Below are 16,039 nucleotides of genomic sequence, written 5' to 3'. Positions count from 1 at the left end.
ACCGTTTGAGTCCCAATGGAATCCATAATATGTGAAAAAAATCCTGGAATGTTTTCATCAAAAACCTTAATTTCTTTTCGACTGAAGAAAGAAAGACATGGACATCTTGGATGACATGGGGGTGAGTAAATTATCAGCAAAAGTTTTTTTAAAAGTGAACTTCTCCTTTAACAGGTTAACATCGTTTAACCATGCAACAGACAAGTGACCAATCCTGAGTGGCGATGTCACTACACACTAGTGATGTTACATTTGTGAACAAATCGTTCTTTTTGAAAGAATCTTTTAGGTTAACGAATCATTCTTGTTCACGTAATCCACTGACTCATATTCCTCGTTCACTGAAATCCCTCCCTCCACTATTAGCAGCGCATGTGCAGCTCAGTGAACCGAGTAGCTCTGTGGACGAGTAGCTAAAATGTTAATTATGGAAGAAAACCTTGTGCTTTGGTCATCTGAACCACTTATTTCGACTTATTTTATTATGAATAAATTAGGCACACATTTTCATAAAGCCAAATATTTTTTGTTTACAAGTAAATATTTTTGTTGACTTAAGACAAAACACATAAGACACTCTTTTTCACCCCCTGTTGGCGTATTTATGTAATATGAAGAAATTGTCACTGAACGAATCAATGAACGAATCATTTTGGTGAACGAACTGAAAATGAATGATTCTCTGGAAAGAATGAAAATTTCCACTACTAGTACACACACACACACTACCATCACGGTTCGGCACGGTTAGCAAAGTGTGCTGAGAGTTCAGGGCCGAGGACGGTTTGTAATTGTGCCGTGCCGTACCAGCTCAAGTGGAAACACAACTGGAACCTTTTCTGAACGTGGAAAAACAGCTTTTGTTGCTCAGCACATAAAGATGAACAACTTACCGTTATCTCAGACTCTTCTCCACTGCATGGATCTTCATGTGTCGCTTCAGTTGAGTTTTAAAAGAGAAACTCTTTCCACACTGATCACACGTGTGCTGCTTCTCTCCAGTGTGGATCCTCTCATGGGTTTTCAGATATGATGAGTGACTGAATCTCTTGTCACAGTGTGAACACTTGTAAGGTTTTTCTCCAGTGTGAATTCTCTGGTGCCGTTTTAAATGTTCAGCTCTAGTAAAAGTCTTCTCACACTCAAAGCACATGTACTCTCTCACACCAGTGTGAACTTTCTCATGTCTATGTAAAGTTTGCAGCTGTGAAAAACTCTTTCCACACACAAAACATGAATGTGGCTTCTCCTTCGTATGAACTCTCTGGTGTCTCTTCAGGTGTGATGTACAGAGAAATGTTTTGCCGCACTGATCACATGTGAACAGCTTCTCTCCAGTGTGGATCCTCATGTGAACATTAAGGGATGAAGAATGACTGAAACTCTTCCCACATTGATCACATGAGAATGGCTTCTCTCCGATGTTAACTCTCATGTGACACTCAAGATGTTGTTTGTATGTGTAACTCTTCCCACACTGAGTGCAGGTGAAAGATTTATTGGCTCTTCTTTTCTTTAAAAATGTATTTTTAGTCTTTGAGCGACTCAAAGGTTTTTCTCCAGGTTTGACATGATGTTCCTCCTTCACTTCACTCAGTTCTTCACTCTCCTCCTCCACTTCACTCAGTTCTTCACTCTCCTCCTTCACTTCACTCAGTTCTTCACTCTCCTCCTTCACTTCACTCAGTTCTTCACTCTCCTCCTTCACTTCACTCAGTTCTTCTCTCTCCTCCTTCACTTCACTCAGTTCTTCTCTCTCCTCCTTCACTTCACTCAGTTCTTCACTCTCCTTCTTCACTTCACTCAGTTCTTTACTCTCCTCGTTCCCTTTCATCGGGTCTGAAATCAAAGAAAAACTCATTTTCAAATTTTCTAAATAATCAAAATAATTAAAAGAGAGAAATATGAAGTGAATGGTGATAAAAATCCCAGATGTAACAGACAACTGCTTTAAAATATTACAATAATTTATGTATTTTTATAAATTAACTATACGTCACTGAAAACTTTCCATGAATGAAGTTCACTGATCTTCCAGTTATTATTTTGTAAACATTATAGGCACAAATCCCTTGTTTCTGTCGTGAGAACTATTAAATATATTTGATCAATGACACAACTATCTAACATGAAATGAACATTAAAATACACAATACTGCCATATTTTGACACAAACTTTTAGATTGATATATAGTTATGTTAAAAACTACTAAAATGTTTTAATTATTAAGAGCCGTTTCACACTAAACGTCGACTTCACACACATGTAAAGTGTGACACAAGAAACACAAGATCAAGTGAATTTCACTGCGAGAAAGAACACAAATGTTTGCAGTAAAGCGACTAGTGTAAATCTGTACATTTTGGAATGATTATTATTTGTTATACACGTTTGTAAAAAATATACACAAAATTCAGGTCAAATTCTGGTAAAACTGTTACAAATTGTAAACATATATAAATAAATGTAAAATAAAACAGATCATGATCACTCATGTTCTCACTGTCCTCTTTAATAAACTCAGTCTTTGCAGATTTCAGCTCTTCCTGATGCTCTGATGCTCGCCTTCACTTGTAGCTGATGGGAATTTACAGCATTTAATGGAAAATTGCAGTGGGAGGAGCTGATCTGATGATGAATTACAGTGGGAGGAGCTTCTCTGATGATAGGCTTGTTCGACTTGAACCGGCGCTGCACAGACCGATCAGTAAATGACATCAAAGTACCGCGAGAGCGAATAGAAAGTAGACGGGTCCTTATGCTTTTGAATTGCAACCTCAGACTATCAACGCTCATTCAACAAGCCATTCAGGATCATCAGCAGATCATCTCACTTTATTCAGAGTGTTTGCTGTTAGAAACACATTATTTGAGTCAGGATATATGACTATAAACCTATACTGAACTATACTGAAAGACAACTATATTAAAGGGTTAGTTCACCCAAAAATGAAAATTCTGTCAGTAATTACTCACCCTCATGTTGTTCCAACCGCGTAAGACCTTCGTTCATCTTCGGAACACAAATTAAGATATTTTTGATTAAATCAGAGCTATGTCTCACTCCTCCATAGGCTGCTATGTGACCGAAACTTGCTGGCCCAGAAAAGTCATCAAAGAGATCGTTAATATAATCCAAGTGACTCCAGTGGCTCAATCTTAAGTATATCAAGCGACGAGAATACTTTTTGTGCGCAAAAACAAACAAAAATAACGACTTTATTCCACTTTTCATTTCCTTCTTTCTGGGCCTCTAGTTGGTTCACGTAGTCTTTTTGCGCAGCGCGTCTGTGTTACACGTCTGTGTTACACGTCTGTGTTACACGTCACCACGTAGGCTCACTATTGGCCGACGCCAGTCATGTATATTAACGCCGACTATATTAACGATCTCTTTAACCCTCTGGGGTCTGAGGGGTTTTTGGGGTCCTTGAGATGTTCTGACATGCCCTGACATTTGTGCTTTTTTCAGTTGCTTATAAACATATTAATGGCAAAGGTGTAAATTCACTCTATTTAGCACAAACAGGGCTACCATAATATGTGAACAATTTGCATGTACATGTTTGTATTTTTGATAGAATAATGTTTATGCATGTTTTTTTCAAAAACAAAAAACTAAAGTTTCTGAAATAAGGCCATAAAACACATTCTAAATATATGTAAATAAGACTTTTGACGAATGGATGACGTTGCCTAGAATTTTTTCTTCAAAATTATGTGAAAATCATCCTGCCTAATCATTCACATAACACAATACATTGATTTAAATCTTGTAAAACACTTTTTGTTTGGAAAGGCCATATGCGGGTGGGCGTGATTCACACCTGCGGAGTCAATGGGGCCCGCATAATGAGGCTGCATACGTAATGAGCCTTTCATTCAGGTGTGTGACTCAGCCACAAGAATGCAAGGACAATATATAACTGGTTTCTTGTTTTTTTCCACAAATTTTGCTTGCAAATTGTACAATATCCAAGGTAAACATTTCTAGGAATTGTGCAGTTAATTGTTCTCATCATGTTTTTTTAGATTTGGAATATATTCTCTTCCCAAATGTGTCACTAATAAAGCATAATAAAATTATTTAAAGAGAAGGCTCATAATGTCCTTTTAAGATTTTGTTTACATCTATCCTTATATAAATATATATATATATATATATATATATATATATATATATATATATATATTCAACCAAGTCCAAATAATGAATGTTGCACCGATCTTTTACACCAGCTTTCACTTTCAGCCGTGTTTACTTAAGATGACGACGAATATGATGCGTTGCAGCCGGGTGTTCCTCGCGGCCGCGGGTAGATTGCGTCATCATAGCTTGTGTAGCTTGAGCCAGCTCCCAACCCAACTTGGAGAATAGATTAACGGCGATATTTTTTTTATCGCACGTTAACGCCGATAACGGCCCACCACTAATATATATATATATATATATATATATATATGTTTTTTTTTGTTTTGTTTTTTTAAGGTTATACAATTACAACAACATTTAAAATTGTAACAATATTTCCAGTGTAATCTTTCTTTGTATTCGCGATTCAGATTTAAAAAGTATTTTTGCCAGCTGTAGTAGCTCCACAACAGCACGCATCTGTGCGTTCGTTCATTCATTCATACACAGAAACGCGATACATATTTAAACAGTATTTTTGCCAGCTGTAGTAGCTCCACAACAGCACGCATCTTTGCGTTCATTCATTCAGATTAGAACAAAGCAAACAGAACTGACCTAATTCCTCAGCGGGATCCGTTTGCTCCTCGAAATGATACTTCCAGAACTTCTGAGGTAAATTTTTGCAGGATTATTATCAAGATAGTATTATTCCTCACAGCATCGTAAAGTACATAAGTCTGAAAGTGAACTTGCGGTGTGTGTTATCCAGCTGATGTGGGCGTTTCACAGGTTTGTTTGGATCGCCTCACATTTGCGTTTGAATAGCGCGCGCTCTCCGTGGGCGGAGCACATTAAAACTAAATGAGCTGAGATGAGAACGACTGACATCTCTCTCTTTGCATGCATATTACATAAACTGTGAATATTTGTTTTTTATAAAAATGACTTCATTTTAAAGAAGAGAATTCAAGCTTCATGCCTGTGTGACTGTATGCCTGTTTGACTGAGTATTCGCTGAGTTACAGTTCATTTTCGGACGCGTTTCAGAATTGACTTCACTAACGGAGAGTAGGCAGAACTTGCATCATGTTTATTTTTCTTTATTTGGCGAAAAGCACAACACTTTGTTTTTATTATGAGCATACACAAAAAAAATACACACTAAACAGGATCGATTGATGTATAACACAAGCATATAAGATAAAAATTAATATATATATATATATATATATCAGTGGCGGCTGCTGGTCTTTCAAAGAGGGGAAGCTCATTTTCGGCCTACATCATAAAAATTGTCCATTTATTTATACGTATATTCTGCCCAATGTTCCTTTTCAAGAAAACGCTCTGTGACCCTATATCGTTCCAACTATAGGTGTCTTTTCCAGTGACTTGACCAGTGTGTCCTCTCAATGGCCAGCAGAGTTAGGTATAATTGTATAAATGTAATAATATAATAAAGGTATAAATAACAATATAATAAAGTATAATAATAATAATACTAATAATAATAATATATAGGCTATTTTTTATTATTTTAATAATTATTGTTTTAATTATTACTAATAATATTACAAAAAATATAATAGGATAAGTAATAATATAATAAAGGTATAAATGTATAATTGTGTGAAATGTATTATGAAAAATGGCTAGCAATTTCGACAAGCAAATACCAAGAAAGAGGTAGCAGCAGTTTATCTTTTGACTATCACTTGAAAAATCCGCGATGGGACTGAGCTCCAATAGCTTCAGCGGCAGCGACTTTTTATTGTATGAAATCGCTGTCAATCAAAAGGAGATGCAGCCCCTCCAATCATCACGCGGAAGCCCGGAGTCCGGGCCAGCCCACTCCTCATTCACCCCCAGAGACGCTGAGCGTCCGTGGGCGGGACATAATCGCAGCATTTATCCAATGACCGTCTAGTTTCGAAGCGCTGAAAAAAACAGTTCAGAGCAGCCCCATTGAAGTCAATGGACGCTGGGCTTCAACAGGGAAATGCGCTGTCTGTGACGCTACGGGAATGTATGAGAAGGAGATCGAGTCAGCCGACCTGCTGTATGTAGCTGATTCTGAACGAACTCGTCTTTGAGATTAACATTTTCTAACGCATTTTTAGTCAATAAAATGTTAACACAATAGTACATATTTGACCATTAATTTTTTTGACATTATAGGGGAAGCCGAGCTTCCCTTGCAGTCTTAAAGAAATCCCCACTGATATATATATTTTTTTTTGCACTCATACGGAAAAAAACTAGCCTGTCGCGCCGGCGCGACAGCCGACCTCAGGGGGTTAATAACTTTTCTGGGCCAGCAAGTTTCGGTCACATAGCAGCCTATGGAGGAGTGAGACATAGCTCTGATTTAATCAAAAATATCTTAATTTGTGTTCCGAAGATGAACGAAGGTCTTACGCGGTTGGAACAACATGAGGGTGAGTAATTACTGACAGAATTTTCATTTTTGGGTGAACTAACCCTTTAAAAGACAATACTCAAGGCTCGAAATTGCGACCATTTTGGTCGCATATGCTCCTGAAATTTAATCTGTGCGACCTAAAAATATATTTGGGAGCATTTGTGCGAGTGCAAATAATGGTTGTGGTGCTACCTGTTTCCATTTCTCAAAAAAACTTTTGCAAATTACTTCACAGTGTGTACCTTATGTGCGCTGATACGCGATGGCCGGACCATCCTTCTATCCAACGTTAGATGTCCAATCCAGGGGTTTTCCTGCATTGAATTTTTTTTGGCGTCCGCCAAAGCCTTTTGATCGGGGAGTGATATAGAATAGAATGACTGCTGCGCTTGACAGGGCCGCGCGCGCACACTCTCACGTCTTCAAACAACACAAGCGCTGTCTTGCTCTCTCTCCCTCGCGCATATTAATTTAAAATCATTTGACACGGTAGAAAAAGGGCGGAAGACCGACGTTTCACCGGGAGCATTCCGAGATTTGTTTTCTCCTGAATTAGTGGGCAATTCCACACAAAGGTCATCCTTACCCTGAAAAAATAAAGTTTTTACCTAAAGATCAAAACCCCTTTTAAGTTGTCCATTTAGGTCTGTAATATACTGTATTATTGTGCTGTATCAGAAATTTTAAGAAAATTGCCTTGTTTTTCCACCACATATGAGGTGAGCAACAATGCTAAAATTTTAATTTCAACCAGCCATATTTCATGCTTTCAAAAGAGGTATCAAAGACCCCCTTTTAAAAACTTAATTTGAACATAAAGCATTTTGCTGAAAGATGGAGGCATGCCTGAGAAATAAATATACTAATTTGGTCATAACAGCACTGCCTGTTGAATTTATAAGGGCTTTAATAAAGAGGTCTGGACGCTTCAGTGCTCTGTCACGTCCGTAACGTTTTAAAGATTAAGTTTATATAATATAACAATTATAAATGCAAATAACTTGAAACTTTATATGCAAAGCTAAACTATGTTTATGCTTACTAGGATCGACATTTCATTCCACTACTTTGCTTTGAACAACCATAATAATGCATTACGGACGTGACCGTTACGGACGCTTCACATCAAATCATATGCACTTGTGATCGGTTTCAGGCTTACCATATATTCAGTGCATATCCAATAATCGCAATAATATTTGTGCTTTGTTAGTTTTAATATGAAAAAATGTCTCAACTTTCAAATTCAGTCTATTTTATAACAAAATGTAAACAATAGAGACCGCTCTTTAATACGGCGTGGTATATTTCTGTATAGCGCCTCAGTGCGCGGCGGATAAAGCGCACATTAACGGATCTTCTCTTCCTCTGCCAGTTACAGAACGAAATATGAATATCAGAAGGTAGTATATGATACAGTACAACTTTAAGAGCATATGTCTTATAGCCATAGGATACTTCCTTCGGGATGTCGCGTTTTTCCCTCTTGGTTAAAACATGAATATTCATCATAATCCCGCGATCAAGCTGACAAAATAACAGTGATATTGCAATCGTTTTGACTCACGACTTAAAAGTAGTTTAAAAGTAGACATTTCAGAAGTCCTATAGATATATTTCTCAGGTATGTGAGGCAAGTAGCCTACATTATACGCGGAGTTTCGGTTCATTTATGAGGCGCGCTCCACTTCACGCGACGGCGCCTCTGTGTCCTGATTATATTGTCTGCTATAGCCTATTTTCTTCTTATTTAAAAAAATCCAGGCAATTGGTTGATGAAACATTGATTAAAATTAAGATACAATTTATACAAAACGAAATTCACATAAAAGAAAGGCTTTCTACAAAAAAACTAAAAAAAAAAACTAAAGAATTGGTCAAAATCATGTCTGCCCACTGATATAGCCTACCGTATGATACGGTCCGTATCCGATATATTTGCATCTTATGATCTTACTCATGCTGTTATCCTTTCATATAATCAACATATGAAATAAAAAATACAATTATTTTATTTAAACATTTATATGAGACTAAATGCCTACTCAAATGTAATGTTGGAGCTGGATTTGAGTGAATGCGTCTTACCGGTGAGCATGTTGGGGGAGAGGTACGATTTTCGAACAAACATCGAATATTATTTTTGCTTATAATGCCAATCCTTAATATTTGGTGTTTTAAATGCCTGTTTGAAGTCTTTGTGAACGTTTTAAGCAGTATTTTAGTGCCGCTTTGAGAGCGGTCACGTCCGTAACGTCACGTCCGTAACATTGTTTTTTCCTCATAAATGCGAAAACGAAAAATAACATAAAATGAATATTTTATGTTCTGTGGAGAGCCAACCCTTCTTCATTCGGTGGGTACTATTACTTTTGGTTTGCGCAGTGTAATTCACAGAATTACTAAAAAATATTTTGGCAACAAAAAGTTAGAGATTTTTTTTGTCACGTCCGTAACGCATGTGTATTTCCCTCATATTAAATATAAAACGCATGCGTAGACTGATATTTTTCTAATGTCTGGACTCCTTTATTAAGGTAGTATGGAAATATAAACAGATGTTTACAATATATTGGTATTAAATGCATTTTCTGAGAATTAAAAATTCAAGTTTTGACTGCAAATGTCACGTCCATAACGCTGGAATTGCCCTAGTGTGAGTGTGAATTGTGCTAAAAAAATAAATAAAATAGTCTGCCGGGATAATCACACACCTGCCTTACACCGAGTCCTAACTACACGCGACGCGATCAAATTCCAGCGACAGGCAGTGTGTCTGTCCACACTAGACGCAACTCGACTGTGAGACGCCTCAACGTCAATCAAAAATCACAGCCAATCAGAACAGCGTGTGGGCGGAGTCTCGTGGCAAGTGCACAACACTAGAGAGTAAACTTGACGGCACTCGCAAGAAAATGGATAAGTAGCTACACAATCTAATTCACAAATGTTAGGCTACACCATTTAAAAATGCATAGGCTACTGAGTTACTAAAACAATCTTTGTCAAATAATACACTTGTTTGTTCACAGTTTTAACGTTCATGTTTCCATTTGTTTAATTTCAAGATCTGAGGTGAAATATGTCCATTGTTGCTTTTACAGCTACAAAGCTAGACTAAATGATATTCAAAGTCACATTTCACGCTTTTAACATTAAATAAAGCACATAAACAGTACCTGAGATTATCATTGCCGCACTTTGTGTTTGTTGTTCCAGCGCGACGTCGCAAAAAAATAGAAACCGTTTCTAAATTAGAAACGTCGCGTGTTGCCGTCGTGCCTGGTTAGGACAAAAACTCTGATTAACATGGAAAAGATACCTTTTATCGCGTGTCGTCGCGTCGCGTGTAGTTAGGAAACGGTGTCATTATTTGACAAAGATTATTTTAGTAACTCAATAGCATATGCAGTTGCGAAGTTGCGATTAATTGTATGCAAATGACAGATCGTGCCAATATCATCGGGGTGAGATGATATAGAGCCAGAAGACCAAATTTCAAACCTTGGCAACAGGATGAGTAAAGCCCCAGTGAAATTAAATCTGTTAATATATAATTTGTAAATGTGGTGCTCCGAAATTTTTGATGGGTGCTCCTGAATTTTTGCTGGTGCTCCTAACTTTTTGAAGTTGGGAGCACCAGTGCTACCAAGTAAAAAAGTTAATTTCGAGCCCTGAATACTGTTTCTCGCAATGTTATACGAATAAATCATAAAATATGGCAAAAACAAAAACACTTTTGACACTCAGGTAACTACCCTACTAAACCATAAAATGTTCATATGAATATAGTTCAACATTTTAATAACTACATTTATTTTTTATTATTTTATTTTATATTAATTGCAATTACATTGCAATAATGTAATTAGACCAGTGTTTCCCAACCTTTTTTCTGTCATGGCACCCTTAGAAAAGTTTCTACATTTTGTTTTGCGCTCTGACTCTGCTAATGAAGCCCTTTGTACTCCCCGTCATGGAAGCGGCATCATCAGTACACAAACTGTGACAGTTCTTCTAATTCAACCCCCCTTGTTCAAGATACTCTGTTGTCACACGATATAGTTCTTCTCCCGTTGTTTTGTCTGGCATTGATTTACAAAATAAAAAAGTTTCTCTAATGCAGAAGCTGTGCGTGCCCACTAATGTCAGTCGACTCATCCAGCTGCAAGGAAAATTTGCCGCTTGATCTGATTTTTTCCAAAACCACACTTTCAATGTCTGAAGACATGTCATTTATTCGCCTGCAAATTGTATTGTTTGACAGGGGAACCTTTGATATTTCTTTTGCTGCTTGTGGGCCTAGCATGGAATTAACGATGGCTTTGCATGCTGGTAAGATTACAGTCTCAGCGTGTGGGTTTTTTTCGATTTAGCTACAATTTCAGCCACAAGATAGCTTGCCTTTAAAGCCTTCTCAGACACTTTTCTACTCTTCATCATAATTTCCTCGTTTTTCATGTTGCATTTTCAGTCGAATAAAATATTCTGCATCCTTGCTCACTAGAGATGGATGATTTTTTTTGTCAGATGCCGTTTCAGTTTGCTAGGAACCATTGATTCATTCGACAATTTTTCCCCACATACCAGACACAGAGGAAGAGGACATGATGGATCTCTGATAAAGATAAAGCCATATGACAAGTAATTGTCGATATACTGTCTTTTCTTCTTCTTACTGCTGCTTTCAGCGGCCCGCTCTGGACTGCTGCATGAGGAAGTAGATGGTACAGAAGCATCTGGAGCTTTGCTTTTAACAAATCTGTCCATATTATTTTACACTACACACGCATCGTCATCACACGCGAATTGTTAAGGATAATAAAACACTTGCGAACGTTACGCACACAGACGTTGACGTGCTGAAAAGTCAGTGAGGGCGGGGGCGGATGGATTTTTTTTTTCTTATTTGTTATTTCAGACATTAGATATTCATCATATAGACTATATTAATTGATTTATTCACTTAAATATACTTATTCACTTTTTTTTACTGACAGAAAAAAAAAACAATTAAGGACTTTTACACAGCACCCCTGCTCTCGTCAGACGGCACCCCGGTTGAGAAACACTGAATTAGACCATTGTTACAGTTGTGTGTGCAGCAACTGACAATGATCATACAACCTTTATTAGAGCACCACAAAACAAACAATATTGTTTACTAGCTAGCTTATATCAAACTGTATTCGTATTTCTAAGCATTTATGTATAGGTTTAAAATGGCTCACTATAGAGCTCGGGATCGTTGCGTCACGCCGCAATGCATTGTGGGAATCACGGTACGGAAGTAGATGTACTGTATAGTAGCGTATATTAGGCAGTAGGTAACGTTGATCATTTGGTCATTAATTTAGGTTATTTTTTGGCAAATGGTTCAGTATTGCTGTATTGTGAACTGCTGTAATCGGTCTCATGATCGACAGGGGAAACGCCTCATAAATCATAATAGTTTTCCCTATTTTCGTTGAATGGCTTGGGTCGCCGCTGGTCGTCAACCGGACGAAAACAGTGGATTATTGCACGTATGATAAATTACTCCTGAAGTGTAACAAACCCGCATAGACAAGCTTCATAGCTCACAGAATCTGACAAGTGTGTGTGTGTGTGTCACCACTGATGCTTGGTTCACGGTGCGAACGATTGTTTTCTCCGCGTTTACCTTGTAGATATGCAGATCTTGCACTCATCCATTTGTGAACTGCAAGTGAGCCTCCAGTGACAAGTTTCTACTTTTCTAAAAGTGTCTACTTTTAAACAAACAATTCAAAACGAAAGAAAACAGACAGCTCTCTGCTTATGTAAGTTAATCAGTATGCAATTTGCATTTCTCTCTGGCGCGTACAGCGAAGATCGCCAATCAGCATCGTCAACCTCATCTTTGCAGCCGACTGTGACAAAAAAAACCCATTTGTTTATTAAACAATTAAAATGTGTGTGTGAATGTTGTTGCCGAGGGCACAGGAAATTGTAAATCCGGCTCTGGATCGGAGGTGTAAGCGCTCACTCCACAGACCAGGTAGGAAAATATCAGGGAAACTGAGGCTTGGTATTAGCCTACTCCAGACTTTATTCATAGGGATCGATTCGCCTATAATCTAATTTTTTTTTTAAGTAGCGTTGTTTGGCTTCATTATTAAGTTTGTCAGTATACAGTATAGCCAACTTTTTTTTGTCACGGCCCATAACTTTTTCTCTTTCTTTCTCGGTGCCGGTGGAGACCGGTCGGCTACGCTATTACTTTATTCCGAACGCTTCTGCGTTGCCTCTAAAATGGCCGCCGTTACCCACAATGCATCATTCCATAACGTCTACGCCCGAGCTCTATTGGCTCAAAGTTTTATTTACAAAGTATTTTCTGTTCCAACAAATCTGATCTGCCAAAGATGTGAACGCGTCAGCAGCAATTCCCCTCACATATCTCAAACTTTAACTCTTGTCTTGACATTCAGTAACAGTTCTCACTCCAAACATCGAGACAATCACACAAACGAACACAAAATCGCTCAGGTCTGAATGAACTCAACATATTCTCCTCATGCTCGCTGCTGCTGCACTAAATGTTTATTTCAGTAGGAAGACGCCAGAAAAGACACACAAGTATCGCTGTGATCGATGAAAACAATACAGAAATGAGCCTGTCGCTTAATCAAGCTGTATAAAGTGTGTGTGATGGTTGTGTAAATATGAGAAATACCGTGAACTGCTCTCCTCTCCTCAGAAGACTCGAAAAACGGCGCGAGCCGCGAGCGAGCGGTGACGTCATCGGCCTCCAACCCCCACAGCCAATGAGGGCGAGTAGGGGGAGGCTGCAGACCTGGAGCCCGGTAGATCTACGCCCCAGCAGTTTTACGCCCCTGCTGTTCCTGATGCGTCCAGTAAGGGGGAGGCTGTACAGCGACACGAATTGAGGTATATCTGCTTACTTCCGGTTTCTGGACTGGCTGCAGTAACACGTCTCTGTCCATGCGGGGGCGCTCGCAGGCGAGTGCAGAATGAATGGAGGTCTATGGCGAAAACCCCTCAAAATCCACTTTTCTCAGGATATAATTTTTTGTCTAGTAATTTGAATGTTGTATTCGAAAGGAGATGCAAAGAAATTACACATTGCTGGGTGTTAGATTTTTTAGAGTCACTTATTTGCTTTAAAAAGTCTTTTAAAATGTCAATGACGTCAGAATGCTGACGTCATTAGCAGAATGCTAGCATGTTATGGGCAACAACTCAACCTGTAAGAAATCGAAAAGAAATAAGTACTCGTTCATTCAACTTTTGACCTAGTGTACTGGTTCAACCAGTTCACTAAAAATAACCTGTTCAAAAGAACGATTCGTTCACAAACCGGACATCAACGATTATGCTGTGGGAGGAGCTGATCTGACAAAATAAAAAATAATATCAGTTCCTGAATATGTTTTTATACTAAATATCACATCTAAGCCTCTATGTCTGTCTGTCTGAAGTAAAGTAGCTGAATTTATGAATTTATAACTTACGCCATGGCTAACCAGAACACTCTCCTGCTTTTCTCATTCCAATATCTCTAGAAATAATAAAAAAAGAATATAAAACATTGTAATGTAATGTCTTTTAAATATTAACAAAGGGCAGAAAAAACAGATGAAAAAAAAACCAGTTGAAATAAAATATAAATATAAATTGTGAGCAACAAATACAGTGTCAGCTGACACCAATGAAATGAACTTTAAGTTTCAATTTACAGGAGATCCGAAGACATCAGCATAATAAATGAGGTGAAAACAGGAACTATTTTCATGACTCAAATGATGTGCTTCTAACAGCAAACACTCAGAATAAAGTGAGATGATCTGCTGATGATCCTGAATGGCTTGTTGAATGAGTGTTGATAGTCTGAGGCTCATCAATATTAACAGATCTGCTGAAAACACTCTTTATTTCATGACAACAGTTCCTGTTTTCACCTCATTTATTATGCTGATGTCTTCAGATCTCCTGTAAATTGACACTTAAAGCTCATTTCATTGGTGTCAGCAGACTGAGTGGATTTGATGATTACTATATGTAGCCTATGTTTATTTCTGTTTATGCTTTCAACTGTTTTTCCTTACCATTATTTATATTTGGGAGAATTTACATTATTATATTCTGTTGTCCGCAAAAAAAACAACAACAACTCAGTAACTGATATATTTTCAGAGCTACCAAATCTCACGCATTCACCGTGAGACTCAAGCAATTGACACTTTTCACACGCTCTCACAGCCACACATCCAATTTCTCACGTACAGAAAAATCGCGAAGCAAAGAGGACACGGAGACCGACAGACTAGACAGAGCAGGTTAGTTCAGTCAGGACCACTTGTGTCAAGTATAGCTCCTGGTCTCCCATTTAAACTGGGAAAGCAGCAAAAACAAATCCCCCATTGAGAACAGAGCATGCATCAATGACAAAAGAATTACACTGATTAAGTTAAACAGAAGTTAAAGGAGAAGCTAGGGGAGGAGGTGGGTTGCAACAAATGCAGTGGAAGCAGCCAAGCAGGCAGACTGAAGAATGGATTTAAATACGGTGCCCTGCTTGAAAGGGACCAATTGAGTGCTTAGGAATCAGATCAGCTGTTAGGTCTGAATAGGTATAAGCTGATAGCTGAGCTTGACTACGCGGCCTGCCTGAACTGACGCTGAATGCTATATTTATGATATAAAAAAATCTCAGCTCTAAGATTCTGTCAATTTTATTATTTTATTACGAAATTCAAACAATAAATACTGTTTTGGCGCTTGTAAATGTTACGTGACAGATCCCTAGTGAACCAACCGATCATCTCTTCTAGCTAATAGTAAAAAAACACGAACACTGTTGAAGGATACAGTACAACTTACCGAAATGTAAATTTCTCATACATAATATCGATCAATCAGTGTTTTTCATCAGCGTGAAGAGGTCAATAACATAGCTGGAGAACAATTATGTCACATTTACCTCAGGAAAGCCATTTAATGAACATAATATTGGCTATAGCACGTAGTTGGCAAGAAAAAAAAGAGCTATAGAGAGTATTTTGCAAAATATGTGTTCTATATTACATATTTATTATATTTTTACTTATTTCATTAAATAAAGTTGTTATTATAATAAAAAAAATGCATTATATTTAATTATTTTTAACCTTAAATAGCCTACTACCAGCTGATAGGGCTCTCTGAATTGTTACAGCATTAGGTGAGTTGTTGTTGTTTTTTTTCTTGAGAAAAATTAAGGCCTATCTTGTGTAGCCTACCTAATATTTATCTAAATTAGTCAATATTAAATCAAATCGCAATAATTTAATTTAATTGAAATAATAAAAGAGCGTAGCTTACCAGAAATTGTACCATGTAAACATTGGAATATGTTGTCACTAAACCTAATAAAATTCAGTTTAGTTACTAAAATGTTAGTGACTAAAATAAATCTCACTCCAAGCTAAACTCAAATGTTGGCAGCTATGTATTTTAG

Source organism: Scardinius erythrophthalmus, assembly GCF_964197995.2.
Source record: "Scardinius erythrophthalmus genome assembly, chromosome: 1".
NCBI classification, from domain to species: domain Eukaryota; kingdom Metazoa; phylum Chordata; class Actinopteri; order Cypriniformes; family Leuciscidae; genus Scardinius; species Scardinius erythrophthalmus.
The sequence above is the reverse complement of the archived record's forward strand: the minus strand, read 5'-3'. Positions refer to the sequence as shown.